Here is a 16,669-nt window from a genome sequence, read left to right on the forward strand (position 1 = left end):
CTCTTGTCATCATGGTGACAATGCATCTTCTTCTTCAGGTGCACTGCCAGGAGTGGATTTATGTGTAGACTGTCATTGTGGTTTAATCAAATTCATGGTTAACTAATTAATGGAAAATCTCATATAAAGATGTGAAACAATTACTAACAAAGAGATAGAGGGGCTGGCCAGTACTTACCTCAGCTCAGTACAGCCGATAGAAACACAAAAAACAACCAAAAATTTAAGTTCCTAGCTTTCGGAATAAATGTTCCTTCATCAAGGAGGAGTGAGGGGAAAGAAAGGGAAGAAGGGAAAGTGGATTTAGTTACTCACAACCCAGGTTATGAAGCAACAGGGAAAGGAAAACAGGGAGGGTAGCAAGGATGCATCCTCTTTGGTTTGAAGCTGGCACAGTACCTACAGTAGAATATCTTTGGCTTCCCTCTGACAACCATGCCTCCATCCTTGCTACCCTCCCTGTTTTCCTTTCCCTGTTGCTTCATAACCTGGTCTGTGAGTAACTAAATCCAGTTTCCCTTCTTACCTTTCTTTCCCCTCACTCCTCCTTGATGAAGGAACATTTATTCCGAAAGCTAGGAACTTAAATTTTCGGTTGCTTTTTTGTGTTTTTATCAGCTGTACTGAGCTGAGGTAAGTACTGGCCAGCCCCTCTATCTCTGTTAGTAATTGTTTCACAAATTCATGGTTATGTCAACATACTTTCTGTTCGACGGGAACTAATACAAACAAACAGATGGAGTAGCAATGGGCTGTCTGCTGTCACCGGTAGTGGCCAATATGTTTACGGAGGCTTCTGAAGATGGAAAATACAGCTCTCGAGTCGGCAGTCTACATGCCCTCTTGCTTTTTTCTATATGTAGACAATACATTTGTAATCCGGTCGCACGGACATCATCATCTTCAAGACTTTCTGAAGCATATGAACTCGCTGGACCAGAATATAAAGTTCACAATGGAGGCAGAAGAAAACAATTGGTTTCCATTTCTAGATGTGCTCGTCAAGCAAAGACCATATGGCACATTAGGACAGTGTTTACCGTAAGCAGACACATACGGATTTGTACCTCCAGCTGTCATGCTCCTTTACAGTGAGGGTGTCCTGAGCAAACTGGTGCACAGAGTGTGTGAGATCTCGGACCTCAGACCGTGACAGTCTAACAGCTGAATTACAGCACTTACAGGATGTGTTCCCCATCAATGGTTACCACTGCCAGATGAAACAGGCCTTGAGACTGAAGAAGCCAAAACTGCAGCCTTCCGAGGACGAAGACAAACTGGCTACAACAACGATTATATGTTGGGAACACATCAGCAGAGATCAGCAGAATACTCCAAAAATTAGTGCATGTTTCGCCCTCCATCCAAAATGAAGCCATTAGTAGGATCAGTCACGGACGACTTAGGACTCCGGAAACTGGGAGTTTACCGCATCCCTTGCCTGTCCTGGAAAATTTATTTAGACGAGACCATCCATGACGGTATAAGAGAGATGCTGTGAACATAAATGCTACACAGACAATGTACAGCTGACCAATTACACTGTGGCAGAGCACTGCATCTAATAGGAAAGGACACGAACTACAATGGCACAAAGGTGTTACAGCAATCAAACACTTTCTGGAACTGTATCCTCAAAGAGATAAAGGAGATTTGGCTGCATAACGAACTAATAAATAGAGACAGCAGGTTCCAGCCAAGCAAGGCCTAGGGTCCAGTCTTGAGTATGATTAAAACAGTCTACACAGCCATCTGCTCCTGTCAGGACACCTGGAGAAGAAAACACATTGTCACCATGGTGGCAGAGTAGATGGCAAGAAGTCGGCCTGCCGAAATACTCTAATGCATGTTGGATGACATCACCTGGCTGAATACCTGAGAAATTTTCAGCAAAAGATATATACAGGGTGATTCACGAAGATATGCAAATGTTTTAATACGTTATTCAACAAGTAAAACTAAAGAAAGAAACTTCATGTCCACAAATGTTTAGTTGCAGAGTTACGACTAATAAAAAAATTTGCCTGAAATTTAGCAACTTTGTTAATACGAAGCCATCTCAAAACTATACGAAGTTAAAGTAAAGCATAATTTCCTTTTATTTTGTTGTTATTGATCTGGTGAATCTAATAAAACATGTCGCAGATGTGTATTTGCACTAGTTTTACAGAACATCAAGAGAAGCAAAGACATAATTTCATAAAATTATTAATTTATTAACTATTTGGGCCTTCCCCCCCCCCCCCCCCCCCCCCCCCCCAGACAATTGCACAACATTTTAACATAAGTTGTAGAGCATTTAATTTTGGAAAATTGATGGTAATTACGTTAACTGAAACTGTATAAATGTGTCAGATAATCTGCTTTCATTAATAACATAGCACACGTGAATTCAAGTTAAACTGGAAAAAACAAAGCTCAGTGTTAAGGAAGTTGTACAGTGTACATACAATTTCACAATACATTCACAATAAACATTCAAAAATGTCTTCACCAAGTTCAATGCATTCAGCTGCACATAGAGGAACAGATTTTTTTGCTCGTTTCAGTTTCATAGGGTTGTTTCTTAATTTTGTCTATTGCATTCATAATGCGAGCAAATAATGCCTCACGTGCATTGACTTTGTCATTATAAACTATGTCTTTCAACCATCCTCACACACAAAAATCCATTGGTAAGTATGTCTCAGCAGTTAAGGCGTCCAGGGAAAATGAGCGGTCCAATAAAGTGTGGGTTGATTATACCACACCAAACATTTATGCTAAACTGCTGCTGGAAATCGCATTGCATTGTTGCATGTGGGTTTGCTTCACATCATAAGAGCTTGTTATGTAAATAGTTTATACCATCTCGAGCAAACTGTGCCTCATCAGTAAATAAAATGTATTTGTGTAGCTGCCAATTAGCATTTAACCAGCTGCACAATTCCAAGCGAAGGGTAGGGGTAGGGGCTCCGGATGTCAATGACACATTTTTTGTTTATGGTAAGGATATAGATTATTGTACGCCATACTTTAGACTGTGAAATGCTTAATTGTTGAGAGATACATTATTTACTGGTACCCAGACTACGTGGAACAGCATCCATAAAATCATCATCGTCTTCACATATCGAGCACTCATACTGATTATGAACGCTAGGTAGAGAACCTGTCTCCCATAACATTTGAAATACTCTGCTAATGGTTTGTGCATTCACAATCCTCCGAGTTGGATAACGCATGCGATAATTGTTAACTACAGCTATAGCATTACCATCAAATTTGCCACAAATAAACACCATACCGCCGTATTCCTCTGTTGTAAAATTGAAAGGCATCCCTGTTTCATAAATAATCTACAAACTACAACAGTTACTATATGGTTTCACTTAAATACACTGTTGTTATTATGTCCTTTCACTAAACAATACAGGAAACTGAGTCATTTCAAGGTAAGGAAACGGCTTCACAAACAGTTGCCAACAATGACAAAGATTTCTAAATTCTTAAAAGTAAATAAATTTACTTGTATAATAATCTTTGCTTCTCTTGATGTTCTGTAAAACTACGGCAGATAAACATCTGCGACATGTTTTAGTAGAATCACCAGATCAATAACAACAAAATGAATGGAAATCGTGCCTTACTTTAACCTCGTACAGTTTTGTGATGTCTTCATATTAGCAAAATTGATAAATTTCAGGCAAAATCTTTTATTAGCCTAAACGTTTGTGGACCAATATTTATATTAACTTTTAGTTTTACCTGTTAAACAACATATTAAAATATTTGCATATCTTTGCGAATCCCCTTGTATTTATCACACTGTTACAACATGGACGTAAGAGACAACACTGTAACGTTGTTGCTACAACCAAGTTCAATAAGCAGTCACTTGTGCCATGTCAGTACTTATCAACAGTCATATCAAGGGTCAATCACCTATCTTCGGGCAGGAAGTGCCAGAGGTTGCTGCAAGTGAAGTGGTTGTTGACTAAAATGGAACAAGCCAGAAACGTGGCAGATGAAGCGTGGCTGGTAGGCCAAGAGAACTGGCTGGGAACAATTGGCATGCTCGATGCCCTACTCATTCAGTGTTATTGCATAAGTATCAATGCTTGACTGGAAAATGTGATAATGCATTTGTGCCTGTGTAAACATGACAAAGCCGATGTTGAATTAAGGTACAATTGCATTGTACCTCAACTAAGAGTTTACGGAAGAAGACTCTTGGAACTGTTCATGGCTGTTGTCACGGTCTATCTCTTGTGAAATACCAAGTACTATTTGTGGCTGAGAGACAAGGTGCTCAATTTAATAATGGTAAGTCCTTTGCAGTTTGCCAATGGTATTTGGAAAGGAACAATAAAAGCATCTTTATAAAGCGGCAGAGGAACAGACTGGTGTTTCTCTAACAGTTTTTAACAGTCTGATGCTACTGACCTATTACAGCCGCTTGCACATTAGGCTGCCTACACACAGAGCCACTGAGAAGCACTTCTAAGTGGTGCTTCTGCTGACAAAATATCGGTTTAGATGGGTGTCTTCAGAGATCGCTCTTTTGTGGCAGTCAGTGGAGGACTACTGGAACCAGTGTCACAGAAGCACCATTCATCCACCATTGGTGGAACATTGCTACCAATACTGGCCTTCACATGGCCAAGCAATAAGTAACACTGCACAGTAACAGTCCACAAGTTACATATTGTTATTGCTGTTCACTGTTCTTTGGTAATATGTTCACTTAGGTCACACTGTTGGCTAGAGAAGGAAGTCAATACAGAAGATTTCAACTGTGAAATTGGAAAACATCCGTTGATATGCAATACAGAGTGTGAAGAACAGAAACTCCATCAAATTTTGAAGTTTTCACTGGACGTTGGAGACAAATGTTCTTGAGAGAAGATAACAATTGGTGTGCATCACTCACACTTCTTCCCACTTACGTTGAGTCTGTTGACATATGACGTAACACACATGTACTGAAAGTGTCTTCAAATCTGTATGTCTTGACCATGAACAAAACTGTGGCGCGCACTCCAATATCTTCAGCAAATTCTGGAGCTCGATCAAAAACTCTGCACTCTTTAGAAAGAATGCTAATAATGCATTTAACATATCTTCTAGTACTACAGAAACTGTTTCTGAAAACTCTTTTAAAAGAAACAGTCTTCATATTACCACAGTCAGGAAGGTGACAAACCAAAACCTTAATAGCAAGAGGAAAATAATCACAGTTTTCATACAACTGCTTTCTTTGAGGAAATCTTAGTTTCATTGTTGATTAACTTCTTATGAAGTGATCAATTCTTAAACACAGATCAATCTGGTGATCTATTTGCTCCAATGTCAATGAACATGAGTCTGTGGTGGGAATCGCACATAGCCAGCAACAGGTAGAACCCAGGATTCACTTTTAAATAACCTCTTTTTTTATTTTCTTATTCAGTAAGATAAGTAAAAGAGAGGCATCCTACTCATCAGACTCAACGACGGAACTGAAACACGTTGGTGTGGCAGCAATGGCAGATCAAAGCGGCACAGTGCAATGACAAAGGAGCCGCTTCATTTTCCAGTAGTGCCACGTCGCGCAGCAGCATGTGGAGGCTCGATGCGCTGCACAGAGGTGCTTGTCAGTGGCTCTTGTGTGTAGGTGGCCCTATTTGTTAACCTGAAGGAATGATGATGTTTCCAGTATGCAACATATACTTGTTGCAGAGTAATGAAACCAATGTCTAACAAGGGGAGGCTACGACATTGGGATCATGGATTTACTTGAAACTTTGTATATCTTTAGAAGGCAATTAAAACAACATAATGTGCAAATAGTAAGGTGGACTACCCTCGGAATTCCAAGAAAATTTCAAGAGAAGTTTTATGCACCCATTATTGAACTGATGCATCTTTACGAAGGTGCTGGACATAACAAGTCATTGTAGTCAAGTGGTTAGCACTCGCACTTTACAAGAATGTTATAGACAAGGCAATGGTCTTTTTAGCACTGGTCATATTTAATTTATAAGCCATTTGAAATGTACTATATGGGGGGGGGGGGGGGGTTGACCAGGTGTATTTTCATGAAGTTGTAGTGTATTTCATATGTTATTTTACTAATTACTATTTTTAAATAAATTTTTGAGGACGAGGAGAAAGGCTTGAAATGCGAATGATGTTATTCACAATCAGGACATAGTAAGTCACAATGTGACAGACCACCAGCATAATGTACAATTACTCACCAGATGTGCTCTTGACATCACACGTTGCTCGACGGTATTTGCCACACAAACATGGAAAACATTAATTAAATGGCATCTACTACATCAAATAAATGTAGTTTTCCCACATTTACAGGGAATGTTCAAGGTTTCTAAGGGAAAACACGCCTCATTGACATTTGAAAAACTTCATTTTCTTCCAATAGTTTGGATGCTAACCATGCATAACACAACATTTTTTGGGTAAGTGTAGGTGCGGACAATCAGTGATGGATTTTAATAGCATCTTCACGAGAAACAACTTCTTGTTTGTAGTCAATCAGAAATAAACAGTTCTGAAGGTGGTTGAACCAGTTTTTTTACTTGCTGATAGAAATAAATGTTGCATGGTTGGCAAATTGGGAGTACAATTTGGGGGTATGACTTACACAGTGCATGTTGGAAGACCTGTGTCATCGGTAAAGATGCAATTATATAAACCAGAATTCATATGACCCCACCCGAATATACAGGATGTACATAAAGTGTGGGGACACTTTCAATTAGTAATTGCACAAGAACTAAACACTGTAAATATGTCATACATATTGGATTTTGAAGAGAAACTCAGAGTTTTTTTTTTTTTTAATTCGATACGCAAACCATGAGCGACCCAGCAGACGTCAATATAATCAAATTCTTGCCATACTCATCCCAGCATGGCATAGTCAACTGTGGCAGTTGCTTCCCATATTCTCTCTGCTACATCACGTGGTAGAGGCAGTACATACATCAGATCTTTGATGTTTCCCCACAGAAAAAAGTCACACGGGGTGAGATCTGGTGAACAGGAAGGCCAACAACTGTGCACAAAACTCAAAATACTAGTCTTTGTCATCGTCATTGAGCTTCTGCTCTAGCTATAATTTGAATGGTCTCATAAACGGCTTCAGTCGCAGAAGTTTCCTCACTGTCATTGGAGCCATTTCAAGTTCCCGAGATGCACAACACACCAATTTCTTTGGATTCCATATGAATGTCTCTCGTACGTGCTTCACGTTCACTTCACTCACACTAGGATGTCCGCTTCTCTTTGCTGAGCACAAGCAACCCGTTGTAACGAATCTGTTGTGCCAGTGGTAAATGGCCTTCCTTGTTGGTGGCTTCTTACAGTACTTGGTTCTAAACTTTCATTGAACAGCTGTAGCACACTTGTTTTTGTCGAACTCCAGTTCACAGAAAGCTCGCTCCGTACTTGAACTTGCCATGTTTGCGATTAGCGCTGGCTACTGGCAAATTACCAAACTACGCTGTGGTAGTACACGTATAAAAAAAAGAACTTTCAGTGTTTCTCTTCAAACTGTCATAGGTATGATATATCTGTACAATGTTTGGTTCTTGTGCAATAAATAATTTAAAGTGTTCCCAGACTTAATATACACCTTGTATTATCAGGAGGAATGAATCCTTTCACAAGTAAGGAAGTGTGATGCTGGTTAAAAATGAACTTAGATCTATGTGGTAAGTTTTTCAGTCTTCGGACAAGCAATAATGACATTTCGAAAGTCAGTCGTTAATTTCTCAACAGTTTACTGAACTTTTGGTCCAAACTTGCCCGTGGCCTCTTGCAAACACAAAACACATGTGGTAATAACCCACCAGACATTGTTAACATGTATTGCGTTGTGTACCTTCTTCATATCGTGCCTTTTAACATAATTTTTGAATTTCTTTCAGCGAGAGTTCTGTCGTAAGTTGACTGGCATTGGCAAACTGTCTGGTCTGTATTGATCACAAATTTTTTGTCAAGATTAGGGATAAGTACCTTTGTCTGAAGTTGAAATTTTCTTGTGGCTTCCAGTGTTCCTTCCCAAGTCACAGATTCCCTGTCACTCACACATGCCGTGATCTTCCTCTGATGAATTCTGTGCCATTGTTTGAATTTTTTAGTGCGTGACATGAATCAATTAATGCATACGTTTCTATTGTTGATCCTCCACTTTTTATATTTTCTTACTCTCTCCTGATAGTCCTTTCTTTTTAAAATTTGGGATCATTTTCTCTGAAGAGTTTGTAGATTCCATGTCAGTGTTCTTTTGCCAATGTTACCACTTTTATTTTCATTTCCAATGGAATGTACTCAGTTTTTGCCTTCTTTTCAGTTGTTTCAAAATCCCCAGCGTCGGAAATATACCCAACTTCACGAAATAGACCACCTCCATCTACTTCATTGGAATGAATGAGTTCCTAGTCAATAATAAGTATCTTTTCTCCAAACATTTTGACAACAGAATGATAAAGTACTTTTCCAATCACCATTGCATCTGCAGCAATTGTTGGTGATTGCTCTTAAGGTCCACTTCTTGAAGAAGACTTTAACAGTACACAAATGCATCTTTTAACAGAGATTTTGTGCTTCTTGAAGAAGACTTTAACAGTACACAAATGCATCTTTTAACAGAGATTTTGTAACTGCACTATACATTGAATTGTCAAGACATTCATTATCTGCATATAGTCAAAGACCAGGGGGTTACCATTTTTGTAATACAAGTGTAAATTGGATGATATTAAAAAAAATTGCACCTACACTACTTGATATTGCTACATTAGCAATGTCTCACTGCTCCGCAGGTTAACAGCCAAATGGGGCCTGCCTCTGTGTCTGCAGCAAAGTAATTCCGGGTACCTTACCAGATTGCATGTATAAGGAATTTTGCAAATCACGACCGGCAGACATTTTCAGGAAAACTGTATGCATTTCTTCATTTACTTGTCAATAGTTATAAATATCTTTGTTCTAATAATTAAATTTAATTAAAAATAGTAAGTAGTCAAATAACATGAAATTCACTTAAACTTCATGCAAATACACAGGTGTTTAAAAAAATTATATTACCTCTTAAATGTCATACAAATTAAATAACATGACCAGTGATGAAAAGAAAAAATAGATTAATAACTAAGCTTGAGTGGGAGTCGACCCATTGCCTCATATACATTTGTCTTACAGAACTTGAACCATGAACTCTTAACATCCGGCACCTATGCACGGATACATAAGCCACATAATAGGCGTGTACAGGAAAACATCTGTTGCAACTTTCTTGGAATTGTCAGAGTAGTGCACCTCACTACTTGCACATTATGTTGTTTTAATGGTGCACTAAAGGTGTAGAAAATTTGAAGCAATTTTGTGATCCCAATGTAGTGGTCTCCACTTTTAAGTCCTAGGCACATGAAGGCATGGTCTGTGCCAATGAACCCCACATAATGCTGGTTCCGTAATATCAAAACATGACACATAAATGTTCTATTCTGCTTAATTATTTTGGGCCCAACTCCCTGGTTCCATTACTCACTTTTGTGTAATGTCTTGCATCTGGTCAGGCCGAACTGTCCCGTGTAGTCTGCACCCCTTTGGCCACTACTTTCTCCCATCTTTCGAGCAGTATATGGATCCCACGTCGAAAAAATTGTTCACCTTTTGAAGAAATCCACGAATCAATCCAATTTTTGACTTCCTCGCGAGATCAGAAGTGCCCATCAGCCAGGCGATGTGCCATTCATCTGAACAGGTGATAGTCAGAGGGAGCAATGTCTGGAGAATATGGCGGGTGGGGTAGGACTTCCCATTTTAATGTTTCCAAGTACGTTTTGACCTCTTTTGCAACGTGGGGACGAGCACTGTCGTGCTGCTAAATCACTTTATCATGCCTCTCACTGTACTGCACCCATTTGTATTTTAATGCTCTGTTCAAACACATTCATTGCATTCGATAATGAGCACCTGTGATTGTGTCATTTGGTTTTAGCACCTCATAGTACATGATGTTGAGCTGCTACCATCAAATGCAGAGCATGATCTTGGAGCCATGACTATTCGGTTTGGCCGTCGATATGGAAGCATGGCCTTGATATCCCCATGATTTTTTGTGTTTAGGGTTATTGTAATGAATCCACTTTTCGTCCCCGGTCACAATGTGATGCAGAAATCCCTTCTGTTTTTGCCTCTGAAGCAACTGTTCACAAACACACAAACCCCGTTCAACGTCTCCTGGTTTCATCTCACACGGGACCCAAGTTCCTTCTTTCTGAATCATGCCCATAGCCTTGAGACATTTTGAAATGCCTTGTTGTGTCACCCCCACTAATTGTGCCAAGTCTTCTTGAGTTTGACGCGAGTCTTCACTCACCAGTGTCTCAAATTCTGCAACTTCGAAAACTATCTTCCACCACAGTGCCAGTCTACGACATTAAAATCGCCATTCTTGAAGTGCTGAAACCACTCACGACACATTCTTTCACTAATATCGTCCTTATCATATGTAACTGAGAGCATTCAATGAGACTCAGCCGCTGTTTTCTTCATATTGAAACAAAACAGTAACACCTCCCGCAAATGACGAGAATTGGGCTCGTAAACTAACATTTCAAATCAAGAACAACTTTATGATGCAGACACAAATCGACTAATGTGTGAATGAGGTTATGTTGACTGAGGTCCAAGCTAACTGTCTGACGTCTGCGATCTGTTTCTTTTGACCGCTACTTACCGCTGTCGCCACCTATCGGCAAATGGCAGAAGCAAAGTTGTAAACCTTGTACATAGTTCTTTGTTTGCGATTGAGTGGAAATAATTGGAGCGCAAAAAGCACTCGTGCACTACACCATCAAACACTAAACCTACTATTGAATGACTCAGTGAGTTGCATCAGAACAATTGCAGCCACACATTTCTACTTATTTACTCTCTCCCCCCCCCCCTCCCCTAATGACAAATATGAAAATGTAATAAAATGCAAACATGAAATGGAAAAACTAAGTTTGAAGAGCTGGACTTTATTTTTGTTACATTATTTAAGTACTACTGAACATCATATAGTCTGTTTAGAACTTCATAAGCAACAGAATTTCAGAAGCATGTTCAGAGCTACAGAATCGCTGAAGACATGACATTTGCCAATGTCTTGCCACGAGGACTACAGACACAGACGGCGCCAGTCATCATACAATGTAATGTCACATCCTACACTGGCCCAAACTTTGCCAACATGAATGAAGTGTTGAGTAAAGCCAGCTGTCAGGGTTTGTAACACCATAACTGTTTCAGTTCTCACTTCACATCATGCATCTATATCGACTGCATTTGGTAAGTGCATCTGTTGACTTCCTATTACCACCTGCCCATTCCTGATACATGGTTTCTTATGAGGAGACAAGGTTATTCAAAGAGATGTTGCTAAGTCCACTATGCAAGTTATAGACAGTCCAGGTGACTGAGATAAAATTAAATAGAAAAATGTGGATTCAGGTAGAGTTTGAATCTGCCCAAGCACAACTTGAAATTGAATATGAAGCCACAGATCACAGCAAGGATAAAGTGTATGGGACTTAACAGAATTTCACATGCTAGACACTGTGGAATTATCATAGCTGCAGGGCACTGTCAGTTTTCTTAACTTACCCACTATTTACTTGCCAACTTGCAAAGTACTCATCACACAGGGATATCATTCTGAGTTTGATTAGGAAAAACTCCACTTTGTGAGGTGAAGCTGAAGAACTGTTAAGGAATATACAAGTATTGTCTGGAAATATCCCAGTTACTTGTCATTAACAGGTATGATAATTATAAAATATATGTAGTCAGGCATGCAAACACTTTGTTAGCCCTGCATATCATTGGCTCTGGCATGGACAATGATTACATTGACCTAATTAATCAGGTAGCAGGCATATGAAGCCTTACAGGCTTTTAAACCAGATATCTCTCTTCATAAGGTGATTCTTTCTGGTTGTTTTGCAACCACAGCTCATCATGTGTGGGAGGTTAAAATGTGTTGTTCTGCCTTAGCAATCTTCAATCTATTGGTGATCTTATAGGAACAAACTGTCAGCTTCTCTAATTTGGAAAAAAAGTGCACTGAAGAAAACCAAATGGAACTGAACACAAGGGCTATTACTGAGAAGACCTGGAAATTTTGAAAGGTGTTTCTAAGTATTGATAATTAAAAGGCATTTGTCACAAAAAATAAGCTGTGTTAAAATTTCTTGGCAGATTAAAATTGTGTGCAGGACTGGGCCTCAAACCCAAGGCCTTTGCCTTTCATGGGTAAGTGCCTGTCAACTGAGCCACCTGAACATGATTCAAGACCTGTTCTCACAGCCTTATGCCCGGCAGTCCTCATTTCCTACCTTCCGAACTTCGCAGAAATTCTGCAAAACGTGAGGGACAAGTACTCCTCGAAGAAGGGATATTGCAGAGATATGGTAGGAAAATGAGGTATCGGTGGATGTATGGCTGTCAGAACAGCCCATGAGTTGTACTTAGGTAGATGAGAATGTTGAGCAGTGCCCACAAAAGGCAAAATCCTGGCACAACACACAGTTTTAATCTGCCAGTAAGTTTCATATCATAAACCCAGACAGAAAGCTTAAAAAAAGCAAGATAACTACTAAAGCAATAATCAGTTTCAGTAAGACTACATTACCAACTCTGGATCTTATGCTGTACAAATTTACATAATCTTGTGCTACATATCTCCGTATGTGCTATGTATTGTGTCACATTACGAATATGCATGTGAAGACCATGAAAATCATTGGGTATTGGCAGGTCAAATTTAAAATAGACAACATGTACAAACATGAGGATAGTGTGCCAAATACAAATGTTCATTCTCGCACAACAGCTGACTACAGTCTGTAGTCACCTGTTGCCGTTTTCCAATCTCTGTCTTCCTCTACATGTTTTACCCTCTACAGCTCCCTCCAGTTCCTTGGAAGTTACTCCTTGATACCTTAGCAGATGTCATATAATCCTGTTTCCTTGTCAGTGTTTTCCATATATTCCTTTCCTCATTGATTCTGCAACAAATCTCCTCATTCCTTACTTTACCAGGTCACCTAATTTACAACATACTTTTGTAGCACCACATCTCAAATGCTTTGATTGTCTTCTGTTCTGATTTTCCCATGGACCATGTTACACTACTATAAAATGGTGTGCTCTAAACATACATTCTCAGAAATTTCTTCCTCAAATTAAGGCCTATGTCCGATACTAGTAGACTTCTCTTTGCCAGGAATGCCCTTTTTGTCAGTGCTAGTCTGCTTTTTTATGTCCAATCAGCTCTCTCTCTCTCTCTCTCTCTCTCTCTCTCTCTGCATTTAATAGTGGAATTTCAACTGCACACTTAATATTATCACCCTTAGTTTAATTTCACTGAAGGTTGCTTTGACTTTTCATGTGCTAAATCAGTCCTTCCAACAATCATTTCTTTTTCACTTTCTTCATATTTTTTACATAGCATTTCACCTTAGCTTTACCGCATTTCCTATTTATTTTATTCCCACAACTTGTATTTCTGTATTCTTGAATTACCTGATCATTTCTGCACTTCCTTCTTTTGTCAATCAACTGAAGTATTTGTATTTCTTCTGTTATAAATGGTTTTTTCACAGTTACCTTCGTTGAACCTATGCTTTCCTTCACAACTTCTGTGATTTCCCTCTTTAGAGATGTCCATTCCTCTTCAATTGAACTGCTAAGTGAGTTACTCATTATCACAGCATCCATATTGTCAGCGAATTAGAAGCATATCATTTCAGTCCTCATTACTTCTGTATACCCCTTCTTCAAGTGATCTGAGTCTGTGTGCTCCTGAGGATGTCTTACAATCTAACATCTGATTCTGGAATCTCTGCCTAACCATGACATAATTAAGTGGAATCTTCCCGTATATCCCGGCCTTTTCCAAGTATACCTCCTCCTCTTGTGATTTTTGAATGGAATATTCGCTAATGGGGGAAGAAAAAGAATCAGGTTTGTATACACTTTGTTCAAACTGACTCCAAGAGTTACGCTATGTTTAGTGCCTAGTACTTTGTGTTTCAGAAGCGATGTAAACTTGTGGCATAAACACATGGGACATCTTATCTAGCAGGGAAGCTGAACAAAGTAAAGATTTCCAAACCAGTAAGACAATATTTGAGACGTGCAGAATGTAAATAAAGCACCATTACCACATATTCAGTCTGATGTTCGAGCCAGACAACCATTTGTGCTGAAACATAGTGACTTGATTCTATAACCTCCTTTTACTGAAAGAAATATATATCGTTTTTCATTGATAATTATACTCACTTTACTGCAGGTTATACCCCTCAGCCAAACTCTGAAGTGTTTCATTGTTTAAAATATGATACTGCTCATTTTAACATGGACAGCAGCAGTGTTAGAGACAACAAATGAAATGATGATATCTCCTGAAGAAAAGGTGTGGGTTCGAGTTCACCATAAGGCAAAAACCTCAGTAAAATGGTGACAGAATGACTAAACCACACCATCACGGAAAAAGCTTGCTGTAGCCAATGATTTTTAGAAGCAAACTTGGAGAGCATGCCTCGTTAGAAACTGCAATGACAGCTGTTTCTACCATCAACCATAGTCTTACCTCAGCTTCAGATGGAGAAATTCCAATGATGTTATGGGCCTGCTACGTAAGGAAGTCCAACGCAAAACTATTTGTGTTTGTGTTGCGTATTAGCACATGTCAAACACATAAATGACGGGGCAGTTTTACAACTGTTCATTAAAGTGTTTCATGACTGATGTTTACAGATTATGGCAGCCCAAACAACATAAAATTGGATTTGCAAGAGATGCAATTTGTGAAGAAGACAAATTTCTATTTTAAGATGGAAGTAGTGATGACTGAATGATGGTGACTATTCAAATGGACAACACAATTCAAAATACAGCAGAAGCTAAAAGTCATCAGAATGAAACTAATTTTCAGGAAACTGAACAAACAGCTAAAGACAGCTCAGAAGATGCGACCCACGAAGTGGTGAAGGAAACCGAATCTCTGTGGAAAAGCAAAATAATAATGAGAAGACCTAGGTACCTGGATGACTATGGGGTGTTGGACTTGAATGCAGAAGCATTTGTGGAAAAATTACCCCCACCTGGCCACCATTATCGGACAGAAAATGGACTTACATGCCACTTCATGAAACTGAAGAACCATTGACAGCAAGTGGGTGTACAAATGAGAAAGAGATGCCTCTGGATATACTGAAATGTTTAAGTCATGTTTAGCTAACAAAGGTCGTGTACAGGTACAATTATATGACTATAAGAGGACATATGCTCCAGTTGCTGGACTCATTACTCTGAGAACTTTTTTTTAATGAAGTGAATAAACAATATTATTGTAGAACAAATAGATGTACCTGCAAAATACATTCCTACTTAGAAAGCTAACTACAGAAACTCATATGACAATGCCTCAGAGTGTAAAGAATAAGGAAGGGATTGCAAGATAATAAAACTACATACAGACTGAAACGGGCAGCATGAACTTCAAACTCTAAATCTGACAAATTCCTCGAGACAATAGACTTATGACAATCGGAAGATGATATCTGTCTATTTGCCGAAATCTCTGGTGAATTTAATACTTATTTGTTGCTTTATGTACATGATTTTCTAAGTCCTGGCAAATTAAAACACAAATACACTGATATTATGAATAAGTTGAAAAGAAAATTTTGAATGCAAAAAATTTTCGAAACAAAATTCATCCTTAAAGTTAATATACAGAGAACCAATAGCAAAATGTTTCTTGGTCAACGTGTTTATCTTTAAAACTTACTGAATGGATTCAATATGAGGACCATAAATTTCATACGAAAGTAATGAAAGTCACACTCTTCAGACATTTGTAGAGAACGTGATTGGAAAAACTACCAGACCTCCATTGGGAAGGTTTGAAATGTGTTCTTTTGTTATACTGAAGGAACACTTCATGTTAGTGTATGTTACAATGAACTACATCTGGATGTTATATACACGTTAGCTCCAATAAACAAATGGCAAATACTTAACAAAAGGAATGATGAGTGTGTAGTTCAAAAGACTGTTTCAAGGATGAGGTAATGAAACTGGAAACTTAATTGACTCTTTAATGTTTGTCCTTGTAATCTATCATTATGTAGAGTACGAGTGGTTTTCTTAAATAGAGAAGTGATGTTTAATATTACTAGCCTAATTGTGATTCCCTGTTTTTAATTATAAAATACTAGCTGACGGTTCTAGATATAACGACACTAACGTCAAAATGCCGGTACTCCCCGATAAACATCACGCATTCGAACGCTTAAACATCGTCTGCGTCCGAAATTATCTAACACATTTATGCAAACGTTGGAATGAGCACATTCGAACTTCCCGTTACATTTCATTGTGTTCAACAACAAATGAAAACACATTTACACACAAACGACTTGTGATCATACCGGCTATTTTAAAAAATTCACCACACCTCAATTTAATCTGTTCAAAAGTAGGATCCTCACATGTAACACAAGGTAAGCCAACATATAAAGTTCATGGTTAATACTCACTGATTTGGTTCTATCATCAAAAAATACACAAACCACTCTCACGTATACAAATATATCTCAATCCACCATACGTTAGT

The 16,669-nt window shown here is 38.7% G+C and overlaps 1 protein-coding gene across 1 annotated transcript in view; it reads right to left on the reverse strand.

Moving 5' to 3' along the window:
* Positions 1 to 16,669, reverse strand: part of LOC126268197 (NTF2-related export protein) — a 47,682-nt gene that overhangs the window by 30,767 nt on the left and 246 nt on the right. The window lies entirely within an intron of this gene.

Source organism: Schistocerca gregaria, chromosome 4 (genome assembly GCF_023897955.1).
Source record: "Schistocerca gregaria isolate iqSchGreg1 chromosome 4, iqSchGreg1.2, whole genome shotgun sequence".
NCBI classification, from domain to species: Eukaryota; Metazoa; Arthropoda; class Insecta; order Orthoptera; family Acrididae; genus Schistocerca; species Schistocerca gregaria.